The sequence below is a fragment of the Pteronotus mesoamericanus genome, unplaced genomic scaffold (genome assembly GCF_021234165.1).
Source record: "Pteronotus mesoamericanus isolate MK-2021 breed Mesoamerican mustached bat unplaced genomic scaffold, CSHL_Meso_final contig_245, whole genome shotgun sequence".
Lineage (NCBI taxonomy): Eukaryota > Metazoa > Chordata > Mammalia > Chiroptera > Mormoopidae > Pteronotus > Pteronotus mesoamericanus.
This window is the reverse complement of record NW_026555103.1, coordinates 2,607,894-2,625,391: the sequence shown is the minus strand read 5'-3', so window position 1 is coordinate 2,625,391 and position 17,498 is coordinate 2,607,894.

Here is a 17,498-nt window from a genome sequence, read left to right as displayed (position 1 = left end):
TCAATCAAGTGGGAAAGGTGCACATTAATTGAATATACAGTTGAGTTCTGACTGAAAATTATTTAGAGTTCATTCTCACAAACCAGATGTTTTCAAAAGTAAACAAAGATATTAAAAAGTTTATTACAAGACCCACACATTGAAAAGTGCAAAGTGTAAATAACATTTTATAAGCATATGTATTTCATTCCTCTTATAATATGCATGAATTTAAACATTAAAAGAGAATATGCTGGCTACAATGTGTTTTTAGTTCTTATTTAGACTTCAAAAATAGTCAAAGGTGCCTAACATATTCAAAACTGAGCAGACTCCTCTATCCTATGTCATTTGAACCACGGGATAACGATTAACATTGCCTCCAAAACAGTACTTTTTGAAAGAAGCTCCAGAGTGGCACTGGTAATTTGAATTTCTATTTTTGAGCACGTTTTACAGTTTATGGCCAGACTCATTTCTTCCTGTACAAACTTTCAGGTTGCTATGCTCAGCATACCTTCACTCTCTTTAAGTTTGGATAACACCATAGTCAAGTCAAACAGTTGAGGCTTCATGATGATATTTACATTGAAGTAGAAGAGGCCTGAGAGAGGAAAAAAGTTCAGAGAAAGAAGTGCCTGGGTCCCTGTGGTCTCACGGAATGGGTACTGTCAAGAATGTAAAATAACAATTGTATCTGAGTTTTGCTTGGAATGAATAAAAGATCTACAGTTGTAGATTTAAATTGACTGAATAATGCCACAAGTTGTTTATGCATTCTTTGTTAGAGAATGTTTGTCTTTTCCAAACATTTGCTTTTATAAATAATACTACTATGAAAAAAATAAAAATAAAAATAAAAAAAGTAAAAAAAAAGAATGTAGCTGTAAGAATTTTATCCCATTTACTTAAGAGAAATCAAATTAGCATAGATAATTTTTTCTTCTTAAGTTCCACTTTCAGTTGTGATATTATCAATTGATATAACAATAGTATTAGTCCAGTAAAGAATTTCTTTTGAGAGTTTAATACACATGAAAATAATAAATGGTCTAACTTCCATCTGTTTTTTTTAAATAGGGTAGAGCCATTAAACTCAGGATATCTCAGATGAAAATAAAAATACCATACCTCATATATGTAAAATATTGTTTCAAAATAAGTAATATGGCTTAAAAAGGAAGTAACATTAGGAGAATAAGTTTTAATTTTGAAAGCCATTCTCTCTTTTTATGAGACACTCTGATATGACTAGAAAGGTAGAGTCCCTTGTTTGTCCCAAGCTTTTATAGAAGAGATAAAAAGATACACATTGATAACAATTAATGTCGAGGCCACAGCTTTTAAAGCCAGGGTACAGGAAAACAGGATGCACAAAATAAGCTATCATCTTATATTATTAAATTTGCTCTTACAAAGTGCATAGGTTTCCTCCACCCAACCCCAATAATAAAGGCTAATGTTTATTATGCTCTTACTAGGTGTTGTGTAAACTTCAAAATACTTCATGAATATTTTTTGATTAAATCCTCATAGGCCTCAGGGAAGGTAATATTTCTATTTCCATTGGCAGGTGAAGAAATTAAGGAACAGAGAGGTAACATGATGTGCTTCAGGTTGTCCAACTAATTATGGTAGGTCTAGACACTTTCCTTTATAGCTTATATTTAATCCCTGCAAAATGAAGAGATTCTGGTAAGTGCTTCCTCAGTGCTTTCTTCCTCTCCTCTTCCTTGCGTCTAAGTGGAGAGCCTTTGCGCTTCATGTTTTACCTATTTCTAATGTTGATATGATGTTACATTTGGAGAGTTCTTACATTTCAGTTGGCTCCAAGGCAATGCAGAGTTATCATTTAAACATGACAATTGCATCATTATCATAGATGTATCAGCCAGCTATTGCTGTGTAAAAACCATTCTAAAATGTAGGGGCTTACTCTACACACAATAGAATATACAGATGATATATTATAGAACTGCACATCTGAAACCTATAAAATGTTATTAACCAGTGTCACTCCAATAAATTCAACAAAACAAAACAAAACAAAATGAAAAATGTAGTTTTGTTTTGTAGTTTGGTTTAAAGTAACAACAGGTTATTATTTCTCAAGAATATGTGAATTGGCTGGTGGTTCCTTAGCTAGTTTCCCCTGGTTTAACTTGTGTAGCTTCATGCATTTGGATGTGGCCTGGGGTGGAAGGTCCAAGCTGGTAGTTGGTGTTGAATGGAACTCCTCAGGTCTGCTCTACATGGCTTCCTTTCATCTAGTAAACAAGGACAACTTCCTTACATAGCAGTCCCAGGGCATCAGTTCAAGCAGGTGAAAGTGGAAGCTATAAGTTCTCTTAAGGTCTAGTCTTGAAAGTTGGATAACATCACCTCACAGCCTTCTATTGGTCAAAACAAGTCATAAGGCAAACTCAGATTCTAGAGATGATAAAATAGTTTCCATCAATCAGCAAGATGGCAGAGGAGAGAATGGAAGTCACATTGACCTCCTCCCAGGACCAACCTTGAATTTCAACTAAGTTGTGGAGAAATCACTTGGAACAAACAACAGAAAAATAGTGAAAGAGAAGCCTTATAACCTGAGACAGACAGAAGACCAGCTTTAGCACAAAATGACTGGTGAGAAGTATGGTGGAGACTCGAGAAGGCTGGCTGGGCACCCAGAGGTAGCAGCAGCAGAGAGATATTTATGCAGCAAGTTGGATCCACCTGAGATGAGTGGGGTCTAAACCACAACTGGGGGTCCTGAGCCTACAGCCCCAGAGCCCAAAAGTACACAGGTAACAGTCATCTGTGAAAAGCAGCAGACTCGCTCTCTGCCAGAGCCTGGAAGCTGGAGACACAGAGAGCCTTTTAAAGGGCAAACACATAAATTTTTATTTGCAGCCACTTACCCGGGGCACTAGCAAATGTGGGGCAGAGGCGGCTAGAGATGCCTGAGGAGAAACCGGAGAAGGAGGCTTTGGGGAGAAAATAGAGGAAATAGCTGGTGAGATCTCAGTGCTGACACACTACCCATATGGCAGCAGCCATCTTGCTCAGGAGCACCATTCCTCTGAGCAGCAGCAGTATGAGAGCACTCAATAATACCACCCTCAGAGGGGAAACTGCACTGGCCTAGTGGTGCTTAAGCCTGACTGCTGAGGACAGAGTGGCAGCCACAGATAGTAGATCCTGGGCTAAAGTGGGTGAAGAGTGGACTACAGACACTTGAGGAGAGAGTAGAGACAGAGGTTTTGGGGAGAGAACTGAGAGAGTAGTAGCTGGCAGGATTCAGGTGCTGAGTCATCTCAATTCTCCCTGTTTACCTCCCTCCACCCATCCCACACTCACCACCCTCTCCCACAGTCAATTCCCATTCTGTTGTCCATGTCCATGGGCCATTCATACATGTTCTTTGTCTAGTCCCTTCCCCTTCTTTCCACCATTGTTCTCCTTCCCCATCCCCTCTGCTTATTTTCAGTCTGCTCCATGTTTCTATGCCTGTGGTTCATTTTGTTCGTTAGTTTATTTTGTTGAATAGATTCCACTTATAGGTGAGATCATATGGTATTTGTCTTTCATCAACTGGCTTATTTCACTTAGCATAATATTTTCCAGTTCCATCCATGTTGTCGCAAAAGGCAGGAGTTCCTAATCTCTCTCTCTCTTCCTCCCTTCCTTCCTTCCTTTCTTCCTTCTTTCCTTCCTTCCCTCATTTCTTTTCTTTTCTTTTCTTTTTTCTTTTCTTTTCTTTTCTTTCTTTCTTTCTTTTCTTTCTTTCTTTCTTTCTTTCTTTTTCTTTCCTTTTATTTCTTCTTTTTCTTTTCTTTTTTTTAGTTAATTGATTTATTTTTTCAAATACATTTGTCTCTGCCTACCCCCCACCACTTTACTTTTCCCCCTCTCTCCCTCCCTGAACTCTTCCCCTTTGATTTTGTTCATGAGTCCTTGCTATATGTTCCTTGACTTTCCCCTTCCCTTCTTTTCCCCTTGCCCCTGCTCCCTCCTTCCCTCTTGTCTCTGTTGGTTTCTTTTCCTTTCATTGTTCCTGGTCTTATTTCCCTTGCATATTTGTATTGTTGGTTAGGTTCCACTTATAGGTGAGATCATATGGTATTTGTCTTTCACCCCCTAGCTTATTTAGCTTAGCATAACGCTCTCCAGTTCCATCCATGCTGTCGCGAAGTTTAGTAGTTCATTTTTTCTTTCTGCTGCATAGCATTCCATTGTGTAAATGTACCATAATTTTTTGATCCAATCATCTACTGATGGGCATTTAGGTTGCTTCCAACACTTGGCTATTGTAAATTGTGCTGCTATGAACATTGGGATGCATCGGTTCCTCTGAATTAAAGTTTTGGGATTCTTAATGCAAATTGATTTTATTTATTTTTTAAATGTCAGTTAATTATAAAATATTAAAAAACTTAACACCATTATAAAATCTCAGCAATTAAACCAAAACAGAAATAATCAAGTAGATCAAAGAAATATAATGAGCATCTAGAGACAAATGTATATATCTGTCTAACAATGTAATATATGAATAAGTCGATATTTCAAATCGATGGGTAAAATAACGCTAATACAACAAATAAGGAGCATGGACCATTATTACTTGAAATAAAAAATATAGAGTCTTATTTCACATATTTTACAGGAAATATTCAGGTGAATTAAAAAAATATGTAAAGTCTAAGGAGTTTTAGAAGAAAATACAAAAAAATATTTTTCTTATCCTGAAGTAAAATATTCAAACCCAGAAGCTATAAAGTAAAATATTGATAATATGACTATATTAAAGATTTAAGACTGTACAGTAATATACATATAAAAAAGTTGAAATAAAAGTAATAGAATAGGAAAGTATTTGCAACACATCTAAAAAAGAGTTAATTTTTTTTTTAGGGAAAACATTTTACAAATATTTAATCAAAAAATGGATAAAGAATAGCAAAAAGTCACTTAAAGCTTTTTAAAAATAATAGAAATAGGTAAAAAATATACAAAAACAGGTTTAGTTTCAACAAATAATAAAGGAACAATTAACATCATTGTCACAATCAGATTAATACATATTAAAAAATATTGGTAATATCCATTAAATGGCAACTGTGAAAGAAACTGGGTATTCATAGACTCTTTTTCTTCATCTTAAAGCAGTCCCTTTAGCATATTTTGCAGTACTGGTTTAGTGGAGGTGTATTCTTTTAGCCATCTTTTGTCTGGGAAATTCCTTCTTTCACCTTCGATATTAATTTAGAGCCTTGCTGGGTAGAGCAGTCTTGGTTGTAGGCCTTTGCTTTTCATGACTTGGAATATTTCTTCCCACTATCTTCTCGCTCATAGTGTTTCTGTTGAGAAGTCAACTGCTAGCTGTATTGGGGCTCCCTTATAGGTTACTATCTCTTTCCCCTTGCTGCCTTTAAGATTCTCTGTTTGTTTTTGTTATTTGCCATTTTAATGATGATGTGTCTTGGAGTGGGCCTCATTGGGTTCCTCTTGAATGGGACCCTCTGTGCTTCCTGGACTTGTGTGACTTTTTCTCTCTTCCAATTAGGGAAGTTTTCCGTCATTACTTTTTCAAACAGGTTCTCTATCCCTTCTTTATCCTTTTGTCCTTCTGGTATCCCTATAACACAGATATTATTACGTTTCAAGTTGTCTTGCATTTCCTTCAATGCCTCTTCCTTCTTTTTGAGTCTTTCTTCATTTCCTTGCTCTTTCTGGGAGCTTTTTTCTACGTTGTCCCCCAGCTCACTGATTCGATCCTTTGCTTCATCTAGCTTGCTTTTGAGTCCTTCTACTGTGTTCTTCAATTCAGAAATTGTATTCTTTATTTCCTTTTGTCTCTTATTGATAGTTTCTATATCCTTTTTTCATGCTGATATAGTTTGCAGAAAGTTCCTCATAGTTTCCCTGTAGTTTTTGGTAATTATCTCTCAGCTCACTGTGCTCATTGAGCTTCCTTAGACTGTTGTTCACAACTCAAAATATGATAGTTTACTTGATTCTATTTCATTGAGTTCTTTTTCGGTGGATTCCTCCTTTCCCTTTGACTGGGTGGTACTTCTTGTTCTCCCATTGTTTGTGAGACTCTTCTTTTTTGCATCTGCTTCTTAGATTAATCTCTCTTGATTTCTTGACTTTGGGGTGTGAACTTCTGTGGTAGGAGACCTCTGTTTTTTCTTTCTGGATCTGCCTCTGATGATGTCAGATGTCATCCATGCCTGACCTTAGGCAGTCTGTTTGAGAATTCCAGGAATCTACTCTTTTTGGCTGTCTCCTTCAGCTGTTAATCTAGTCATTCTGCACTCAGCAGGCTGCCTTAGACAGTTCAGGATGAAGTGGAGTCCCTCCTGGGGGCAGGGTTATTGTTTCCTCTCATCCTGCTACTTTATGGGGGAGGAGTCAGCACTGGGATCCCACTGGCTACTCTCTCTCTTCTCTCCCCAAAGCCTCTGTTCCCAGTCTCTCCTCAAGTGTCTCCAGACCCCTCTGTGCCCCTTTAGCAAGGGATCTACTATCTGTGGCTGCCACTCTGCACTCAGCAGATGGCTTAGACAGCACACAGCGGGGTTACATACCACCTAGGGGTGGGGTTATTGGGTCCTCTGATGCTGCTGCTTCTCAGGGGAAGTAGTCTCTACTTGAGCAAGATTGTTGCTGCCACATGGGGGATGAGTCAGCACCGAGATCCTGCCGTCTACTCTCTCAATTCTCTTCCCAAAGCCTCCTTCCCCAGTCTCTCCTCAGATATCTCTAGCCACTTTGCCCCTGCCTTTTCTGGAGACCAGGATAAGTGGCTGCAAATAAAAAATTTATGTGTTGGCCCTTAAATGGTTCTTTGCCTCTACAGCTGCCTGTCTCTGTCAGAGAGCAACCCTGCCACTTTTCACAGCTGGCTGTTCTTGTGTACTTTTTGGGCTCTGATGCTGTAGGCTGGAGATCCTCACTATGGTTTAGTCCCTACTCTTCTCAGAGGGATCCAACTGGCCTTTTCAATATACTTCTGGCACTGCTGCCATGGGCACCCGGCCCACCTTCTTGAGTCTCTACCAGACTCCTTACCAGTTAGATTGCACTAAAGCCGATTCCGAGGTTACAAGGTTGCTCTCTCTCTATTGTTCAGCTGTTTGTTCAAGGTGATTTCTCCACAATTTAGCTGTAATTTCAGGTTGGTCCTGGGAGGAGGACAGTGTGACTTCCACTCACTCTTCCACCATTTTGATTTCTCCTGAAGCTACCATCTTGCTCAGGCAGAGCACTCCCCTGAGTGGCAGTATATGAGAGGACCCAATAACCCCACCTCATAAAGGATGCTGTCTCTCCCCGTGGTGCCTCTAAGCTGGCCTGCTGAGTGTAGAATGACTAGATTAACAGCTCAAGGAAACAGCCACAGACAATACCTCCTGGAAGTCTTGAACAGACTGCCTAAGGTCACACAAGGTTAACACCTGACATCATCAGAGGCAGACCCAGAAAGAAAAAACAGTGGTTTGCTACCAAAGAAGTTCATACCACAAACTCAGGAAATCAAGACAGATGAAGAAGCAGAAACAAAAAAAGAAGAATCTCACAAACAATTAGAAGACAAAGAGACATCCCCCAACTGAAGGGAAAGGAGGACCCCCAGAAAGAGAACTAAATGAAATAAAGGTAAGTAAACTATCATATATTGAGTTCCAAACAATGGGTGTAAGGAAGCTCAATGAGCTCAGTGAGCTGAGAGAGAATTATTAAAAACTACAGGGATACTATGAGGAACGTACTGCAAGCTATATAATCATGAAAAAGGACAAAGAAGCTATCAAAAAGAGAAAAGAAGAAATGAAAAATACAATTTCCAAATTGAAGAACACAGTAGAAGGTCTCAAAAACAGCGTAGATGAAGCAGAGAATCAAATCAGTGAGCTGGAGGACAGGGTAGAAAAAAGCTCCTAGAAAGAGCAAGACAATGGAAAAAGACTCAAAAAGAAGGAAGAGGCATTGAAGGAAATGCAAGACAACTTGAAACGTAATAATATCTGTGTTATAGGGATACCAGAAGGACAAAAGGATAAAGAAGGGATAGAGAACCTGTTTGAAAAAGTAATGACGGAAAACTTCCCTAATTGGAAGAGAGAAAAAGTCACACAAGTCCAGGAAGCACAGAGGGTCCCATTCAAGAGGAACCCAATGAGGCCCACTCCAAGACACATCATCATTAAAATGGCAAATAACAAAAACAAACAGAGAATCTTAAAGGCAGCAAGGGGAAAGAGATAGTAACCTATAAGGGAGCCCCAATACAGCTAGCAGTTGACTTCTCAACAGAAACACTATGAGCGAGAAGATAGTGGGAAGAAATATTCCAAGTCATGAAAAGCAAAGGCCTACAACCAAGACTGCTCTACCCAGCAAGGCTCTAAATTAATATCGAAGGTGAAAGAAGGAATTTCCCAGACAAAAGATGGCTAAAAGAATACACCTCCACTAAACCAGTACTGCAAAATATGCTAAAGGGACTGCTTTAAGATGAAGAAAAAGAGTCTATGAATACCCAATTCCTTTCACAGTCAGCAATTGTTGATATTACCAGTATTTTTAATACTTATTAATCTGATTGTGACAATGATGCATTTTAATTGTTCCTTTATTATTTGTTGAAACTAAACTTGTTTTTGTATATTTCTTACCTATTTCTATTATTTAAAAAAATTCTTAAATAAGTTTTTGTTATTTTTTTATCCATTTTTTGACTAAATATTAATGGAATATTTTCCCTAAAGAAAAATAAGAAACTATTAACTCTTTTTTAGATGTGTTGCAAATATTTTCTTATTCTATTACTTGTCCTTTCACTTTTTTTATAGGTATATTACTGTATAGTCTTAAATCTTTAATATAGTCATATTATCAATATTTTACTTTATAGCTTCTGGGGTTTAATATGTTACTTTAGTGTAAGAAAAATATTATTTTGTATTTTCTCTGACAACTCCTTAGATTTTTACATATTGAGTTTTAAGCACCTGATATTTCTTGTATAATGAGTGAAATAGAAGCTCTCTATTTTTTAATTAATTTATTTTTTCAAATACATTTGTCTCTGCCTACCCCCCACCACTTTCCCTTGCCCCCTCCCTTCTTCCCTCCCTCCCTTAACTCTTCCCCTTTGGTTTTGTCCATGAGTCCTTTCTATATGTTCCTTGACTTTCCCCTTCCCTTCCTTTTCCCCTGTTCCCCGCTCCTTCCCTCTTGTCTCTGTTGGTTTCTTTTCCTTTCAGTGTTGCTGGTCTTATTTTCCTTGCATCTTTGTTTTGTTGGTTAGGTTCCACTTATAGGTGAGATCATATGGTATTTGTCTTTCTAAAAGCTTTTCCACTAACATCGGGAACACGACAAAGATGTCCACTTTCACCGCTTCTTTTCAACATCATATTGGAAGTCCTAGCCACAGCAGTCAGACAAGAAAAAGAAATAAAAGGCACCCAAATAGGAAAGGAGGAAGTAAAGCTATCATTATTTGCAGATGACATGATAGTGTACGTAGAGAACCCTGTAGACTCTACCAAAAACTCCTCAACCTAATAAGTGAATTTGGGAAAACAGCAGGATACAAAGTCAACATTCAGAAATCAAAGGCATTTTTGTACACCAGCAATGAAAGAGAAGAAGAAGAAATCAGAAAAAAATACCATTCGCTATAGAAAGAAGAAAAATAAAGTACCTAGGACTAAATTTAACCAAAAAGGGAAAAGACCTGTACACAGAAAACTATACAACTTTGAAGAAAGAAATTAAGGAAGATACAAATAAATGGAAGCATATACCGTGCCCATGGATTGGAAGAATTAATATCATCAAAATGTCCATGCTACCCAAAGGAATTTATAGATTCAATGTAATCACTATTAAGATACCAATGACATATTTCACAGAAATAGAACAGACATTTCAAAAATTTATATGGAACCATAAATGACCCCGAATAGCCTCAGCAATTTTTAGAAAGAAAAACAAAGTAGGAGGGATCACAATATTTTTTTATTTCAAGTAGTAGTTGTCCATGAACTACTTTATTTATTGAATAAGCCTTATTTTCCCCTTTGATTTGAAATATTGCTTGAATTATATATTACATTGTTAGAGAGACATATATGTTTGTTTCTAGAATGCTCATTTCATTTCATTGATCTACTTGATTATTTCTGTGTTTGTGTCATGTTTTAATTGCTGACACTTTTTAATAGATTTAAATTTTTTAATATATTATAATGGATTTTGACATTTTAAATAAAAATAAATAAATAAATAAATAAATAATAAAATCTGCATTAAAAACCCAAATTGACTCTAATGAGATGAGGAGAGAGGGAGGCATTGGGGATAGGAAGGTGAAGGGTCAAATCAGGCAACATGTATAAAAGACTGATGGACAAAGCCAAAGCAGGGAAGGATTGAGAGTGAGAAGTGGGCTTGGGTGGGGCAGAGGAAACTGATGGCAGGAGAATGGAGAGAAATTATTGTGAACATAATTAATTAATTAATTAATGAAAAATCATAATACACTTAAAAAAAGTTTCCACCCATTTATTGAAGAATAATTTAGTCACATTGCAAAGCAACATGCATACCTGGAAAGAAGGAATTTATGGTCATTTTTCAATCTACCATGGTAGACAATTAAAATGGTATATAATGACTATTGAAAGGATCATAGATTTATTAAAAAAATATAGTTTAAAAATATTATATTTACTTTGTTACCTTTAATGGCTTGGAAGTCACTTCAGGATCTCATTCAGGGTTCTCATTAATATATCGAATACCATTTTGTTAAATAAACATTAGCTATGGAATTGGGAGACACTTCTGAATTGTTATCAAATTAGGTGCGAGTAAGGAGAATGAATAAATGTATTTTTTTAAAAACTTCCCAGTTGTCTGCATCCTGGAGAGGACATGGGAAGTATGAAAAGGTATACATATTTGATGTTTTACTTTGATATTTATATGTAGACAGTAAACTGGTTACTAAAGAAGTCATATATATGAATATAAGAGGTCTGTCCCGAAGGTATCCAGCCATGGACTATGAAAAATAGAGACATTTATTGCAGAAGATATAAGATACCAGAAACACTGTACATAAGACAATGACATTTCAGTCCCCTTCAAAGTAAGCACCTAGGTCCTCACTCTGTTCTTATTACCATCAGTTGCCCCATTCATCCTGAATCTCTTTGATGGTTTGAAATCTCTTCCCTTTCAAAGGTGATTTTAGTTTTGGGGAAACCCCGAAGATGCAGGGCACCAAATCTGGGCTGTAGTGGGGCTGAGCCACCTGGATGACTTGATATTTTGCAAAAAAAACTACATGAGACATGATGCATATACAGTCACATCATGATAAAGCTACCAATCACCAGTTGCCCATAGCTGTGGCCTTCTGAACCATCTGAATAGTTTCCATGGAGGAATGTTCAAGCTTAACACAAAATCTGATGCAGATTCGTTGCTCTACTCACTCAGTCATTTTGAATGCAATGGCCACACAGTGTACATGCTCACTCAGTGGGTCTACTGCCCCCACTGACTAGTACAATGAAATTGTCACTGTTCACACATGCACATTCCAGTCCACACTCCTTGGCTGCCTGGTTACATAGATGATATACAAACTATTTTTGTCATATTAACAATGGCTGGACTTTTTCTGAACAGGCCGGAAATTCATTAAACGCTACTGGGTGAAGGCAAGGTTTAAGAAATACCTGAAATGCTGGTAGTGCATGATCTCTTATGTTTTGAGATTCATTTTCTAAATTTTTAATGTTTTATGAAAGATTTATTAAAAAATTTTTAATTGAGGATTGGCATTTAACTAAGAGTAAGAAAGCACCCTGCAGTTTATACAGAGGAGGGAAGAAAATCCTTGTCTTTAGCTGAAACACTGCAGCTTTACCTCTCTCAGCCCTGAAATGTGGGCATGAAAGTTTAGATCTGTTCAGCAGCTTCTGCACTTTTATAAGCACAAGGCCCATATCAAGAGCATGTGAAATGCAAGGAAGGAGAACACAGAATTTTCTGGATGTCACAGTGGTTAGCTTTCAGTTTCTTCCTTAGAAAATTAATAATTTATTTTAACATTGACAGAATAAGACAATAACAGAGCTTTCCAAATTTATACAGATAATTTCACATTACAAAATTATCTGTATAAATTATCTTTGAGGCAGTTCTAAATATTTTCTTCCCATGGCAGATATTTATATAATGCTAGGGTGAGGATGGACCTTCTATATGCAATATGAGAAAAACAAATTGCAAAGAAAAAATCAGAATCAGAGACCTGACTACATACAAACAAAGATGTCAGCTTATTTAAAAGTATTATAAATTGGTAGGTAAAGGATACACTTGGGAAAAGACCAGTCAGTGGGGGAAAGATGATCACTGCATTAGAAAATGGGCAATTGAAGATAACAGGATTTATAGAACAGCCACAAAGGGGATAACAGGATTTATAGAACAGCCACAAAGGGTAAGAACAAATATGCAGTGAGCAAGTGAAACCATACCAAAGTTTAGCAGTTAAAAAAAAAAAAGGCAAAATAAAACCAGTTACCATTTTTTTCTCTTTTACCTAATATATGAAGATTCTTTTAAAATGTGGAAGGGTCTGAGTCCGGGGTCCTTGTAGTAGGCAGAGAGAGGAGAGATCGATGCTGTTGTTTCTGATGTCCAGTCTGAGGATGGTGAAGGATGGGGTCTTCAGGAAGCAGATTTGGAGAGCAGTGGATGTTGCCCATCAGGGAGCATTGGTGGGATTGACCCTGAACTGGACAGAAGGAAGCAGGATTGGCTCAGGGATAACTGGGTGGGAATAAGTGGTTGAGAGCTCTAAGGACCCAGTGGCCCACCAGGGCTGTCCCAACTTCAGGGGAGACAGTCTTGGCTTTACATCCTTGACATGAGCCATGCTGATAAAGTGTGGCTGGGGGCTGTGAAAGGCCACATGGACTGCATACTTGCAGCACTCCCAACAGCTACCTGGTGGGTCCTGTGTTCCAGCACATTCTACTACACCATCAGTGGCAGAGAGCAGGGAATCTACCAGGTTGAGGACATTTAGGGGTAGGTGGGACTACTTCCTGGTGCCTTCATGAGTTTAGCAAGGGTAGGTCAGGGGCTTTGTGGTTACTGAGGATCACACAGAAGTGGTGCAGGGAACCACTTTTATCAGTGCATTGGGGAGAAGCTGTGTAAACTGCCCCTGTAATCGAACCGTGAGCCCTGGGACCAAAGACCTTGCTATTTGTTCCCAGTTGTAGATTTCCCTATTGGATTTGTTGCAACTTCACTTGGTTTATACACAATTATCAGTTTACTGTATGCTTCCATTTTTATGAAATAACTGTTTACATATACAGAACAAAGTTCTGGAAGTTGAAAAAGTGTTGAAAATGCTGTCCAAAGTGGTAGCTTAGAAGTTTTAAAAAATCTTTGTTTCTTTGTATTTTGAAAATTTCCCAGTAAAAATCATGCTCATTTAATAAAAGTAAAGTTTTTATTTGTACTGAAAGTGGTGTAAGAGAAAAATGTCTAAATAAATTAACTTAATTATAAGAAAGTAAAGAATGTGGGACTATGACATTAGGAAGAAAAAAAGGCTTAGAATAAAAAAGAAATTTGAAACTCAAGAAGTGTAAGTATAATAAAACAGTAAGAGAATGAAGTAGGGAGGATATATTAAAAATTGAGATAAAATAAAATAAAGTATATATGATGAGAGGAGTGTAGAAAGTAACTTTATTAACATAATGTTTTTCCTTTGAGATGGGAAATTATCTTAGAAGTCAATAGTTTATTGCAAAACATTCAAAATGAGAAATCAAATTAAAAATATTATGTATCAATAGTAACAACATTTTAATCATTACCAGAATGTGAATTTTAAACAGGGAATTACTGAGCTTTTTGTAAATTTATATTTATTTATTTTTTGTTTTATTTATTTATTTATTTAAATTTTATTTAAATTTATTTTTTCAAATACATTTCTCTCTGCCTAACCCCCACCACTTTCCCTTGCCCCCTCCCTTCTTCCCTCCCTCAGCTCTTCTTCTTTGGTTTTGCCCATGAGTCCTTGCTATATGTTTCTTGACTTTCCCCTTCCCTTCCTTTTCCCCGCTCCCCGTCCCTCCTTACCTCTTGTCTCTGTTGGTTTCTTTTCCTTTATGTGTTGCTGGTCTTATTTTCCTTGCATCTTTATATTGTTGGTTAGGTTCCCCTTATAGGTGAGATCATATGGTATTTGTCTTTCACCCCCTAGCTTATTTCGGTTAGCATAATGCTCTCGAGTTCCATCCATGCTGTCGCGACATTTAGTAGTTCTTTTTTGATTTCTGCTGCGTAGTATTCCATTCGGTATATGTACCATAACTTTTTGATCCAATCATCTACTGATGGGCATTTAGGTTGCCGCCAACACTTGGCTATTGTAAATTGTGCTGCTATGAACATTGGGGTGCATAGGTTCTTTTGTATTGGTGTTTCGGTATTTTTAGGGTATAGTCCCAGGAGGAGAATCACTGGATCAAAAGGCAGTTCCATTTTCACCTTTTTGAGGAAATTCCACACTGCTTTCCACAGTGGCTGCACCAGTCTGCATTCCCACCAACAGGACACTATGGTTCCCTTTTCTTCACAGCCTCACCAGCACCTGTTGTTTGTGGATCTGTTTATGATGGCAATTCTGACCAGTGTGAGGTGGTACCTCATGGTGGTTTTGATCTGCATTTCTCTGATGGCTACTGATGCTCAGCATCCTTTCAAATGCCTCTGGGCCCTCTGTATCTCCTCCTTGGAAAAGCGTCTGCCCAGGTCCTTTGCCCATTTTTGGATTGGATCGTTTCTCTTCTTGGAGTGGAGTCGAGTGAGTTCTTTATATATCTTGGAGATCAAACCTCTATCTGATGTATCATTAGCAAATATATTTTCCCATAGGGTTGGCTCCCTTTTCATTTTGCTGATGTTTTCTGTAGCCATGAAGAAGCTTCTTATTTTGCTGAGGTCCCACTTGTTTATTCTTTCCTTAATGTCCCTTGCTTTAGGAGACATATCAGTGAAAAAATTGCTGCGTGGGATATCTTGGAGTTTCCTGCCAATGTTCTCCTCTAGGACATTTATGGTGTTGAGACTTATATTTAAGTCTTTTATCCATCTTGAGTTTATTTCTGTGTATGGTGTCAGCTAATGATCCAATTTCAACTTTTTGCATGTAGCCGCCCAGCTCTCCCAACACCATTTGTTGAAGAGGCTATTATTGCTCCATTTTATGCTTCTGCCCTCTTTGTCAAATATTAGATGCCCCTAGAGATCTGGGCATATTTCTTGACTTTCTTTTCTGTTCCACTGGTCTATGGGTCTATTCTTGTGCCAGTACCAGATTGATTTGAGTATAGTGGCTTTGTAGTAGAGTTTAATGTCCATTATTGTGATCCCTCCTACTTTATTTTTCTTTCTCAAAATTGTTGAGGCTATTCAGGGTCATTTATGGTTCCATATAAATTTTTGAAATGTCCTATTTCTGTGAAATATGTTATTGGTATCTTAATAGGGATTGCGTTGAATCTATGAATTGCTTTGGGTAGTATGGACATTTTGATAACATTAATTCTTCCAATCCATGAGCACGGTATATGCTTCCATTTATTTGTGTCTTCCTTAATTTCTTTTTTCAATGTTGTATAGTTTTCTGCATACAAGTCTTTTACATTTTTGGTTGAATTTATTCCTAGGTACTTTATTTTTCTTCTTGCTATAGTGAATGGTATTTTCTTTTCTGATTTCTTCTTCTATTTCATTGCTGGTGTACAAAAATGCCTTGATTTCTGAATATTGACTTTGTATCTTGCTGTTTTCCCAAATTCACTTATTAGGTTGGGGAGTTTTTTGGTAGAGTCTACAGGGTTCTTTAGGTACACTATCATGTCATCTGCAAATAATGATAGCTTTACTTCCTCCTTTCTTATTTGGATGCCTTTTATTTCTTTTTCTTGTCTAACCACTGTGGCTAGGACTTCCAATACGATGTTGAAAGGAAGCGGTGAAAGGGGACATCCTTGTCCTGTTCCTTATCTTAGTGGGAAAGCTTTTAGTTTTAGCCCATTGAGTATGATGTTGGCTGTAGGTTTCATATATGGCCTTTATTACATTGAGAAATGCCCCATTTATTCCCATTTTGCTGAGTGTTTTGATCATAAATGGGTGCTGTACCTAATCGAATGCTTTTTCTCCATCTATCGAGATGATCATATGGTTTTTGTCTTTTTTTTTAATTTATGTGATGTATTACATTTATTGACTTGTGTATATAGAACCATCCCTGCATCCCTGGGATGAATACCACTTGATCATGGTGGGTAATCTTTCGAATGTATCGCTGGATGTGGTTTGCCAATATTTTGTTGAGGATTTAGCATCTATGTTCATCAGTGAAATTGGCCTGTAGTTTTCTTTCTCTGTAGGGTCTTTATCTGGTTTTGGGATCAGGGTGATGCTGGCCCTATAGAAAGAGTCTGGAGTCTTCCTCCTCTTGGATTTTTTGGAATAGTCTGAGAGGGACAGGGGTTAGCTCTTCCTGAAATGTTTTGTAAAATTCTCCTGTGAAACCATCTGGGCCTGGGCTTTTGTGTGCTGGGAGTTTCTTGATTACTGCTTCAGTTTCCCCAGCCGTTATTGGTCTGTTCAAGCTTTCTGTTTCTTCCTCCTTTAGTGTTGGAAGATTATCCTTTTCTAGAAATGTGTCCATTTCATCAAGGTTTTAAAATTCTTGGCATATAATTTTTCATAGTAGTTTCTGACAATACTTTGTATTTCTGTGGTATCAGTTGTTACTTCTTCTCTTTCATTTCTGATATTATTAATATGGGTCCTCTCCCTTTTATTCTAGATGAGTCTGCTTAAAGGTTTGTCAATTTTATTTATCTTTTCAAAAAACCAGCTTCTGCATTGGTTGATCCTCTGAATTGTTCTTTTGGGTCTATGTCACTCAATTTTGCTCTAATCTTGACTATTTCCTTCCTTCTACTTGCTCTGGGATTTATTTGTTGTTGTTTCTCCAGTTCTAGAAGTTGTAGTGTTAGGTCTCTTATTTGAAATGTTTCTATCTTTTTTAGGTAAGTCTGTATTCCTATGAACTTCCCTCTCAGGACTGCCTTTCTGTGTCCCACAGGTTTTTGACGGTTGTCTAGTCATTTTCATTTGTTTCCATAAATATTTTGATTACTTCTGTTATCTCATTGTTGACCAATTCATTGTTTAATAGTCTACTGTTCAGTCTCCATGAGTTTGCAAGTTTTTGAAATTTCTCTTTGACGTTGATTTCCAGTTTTTAGTCCTTGTCGTCCGAGAAAAAGTTTGGTATTATTTCAATTTTCCTGAATTTGCTGAGGTTTGCTTTGTGTCCTATCATGTGACTATCTTTGAAAAACTACCATGAGCCTTTGAAAAGAATGTGTATTTTTCTTCTTTGG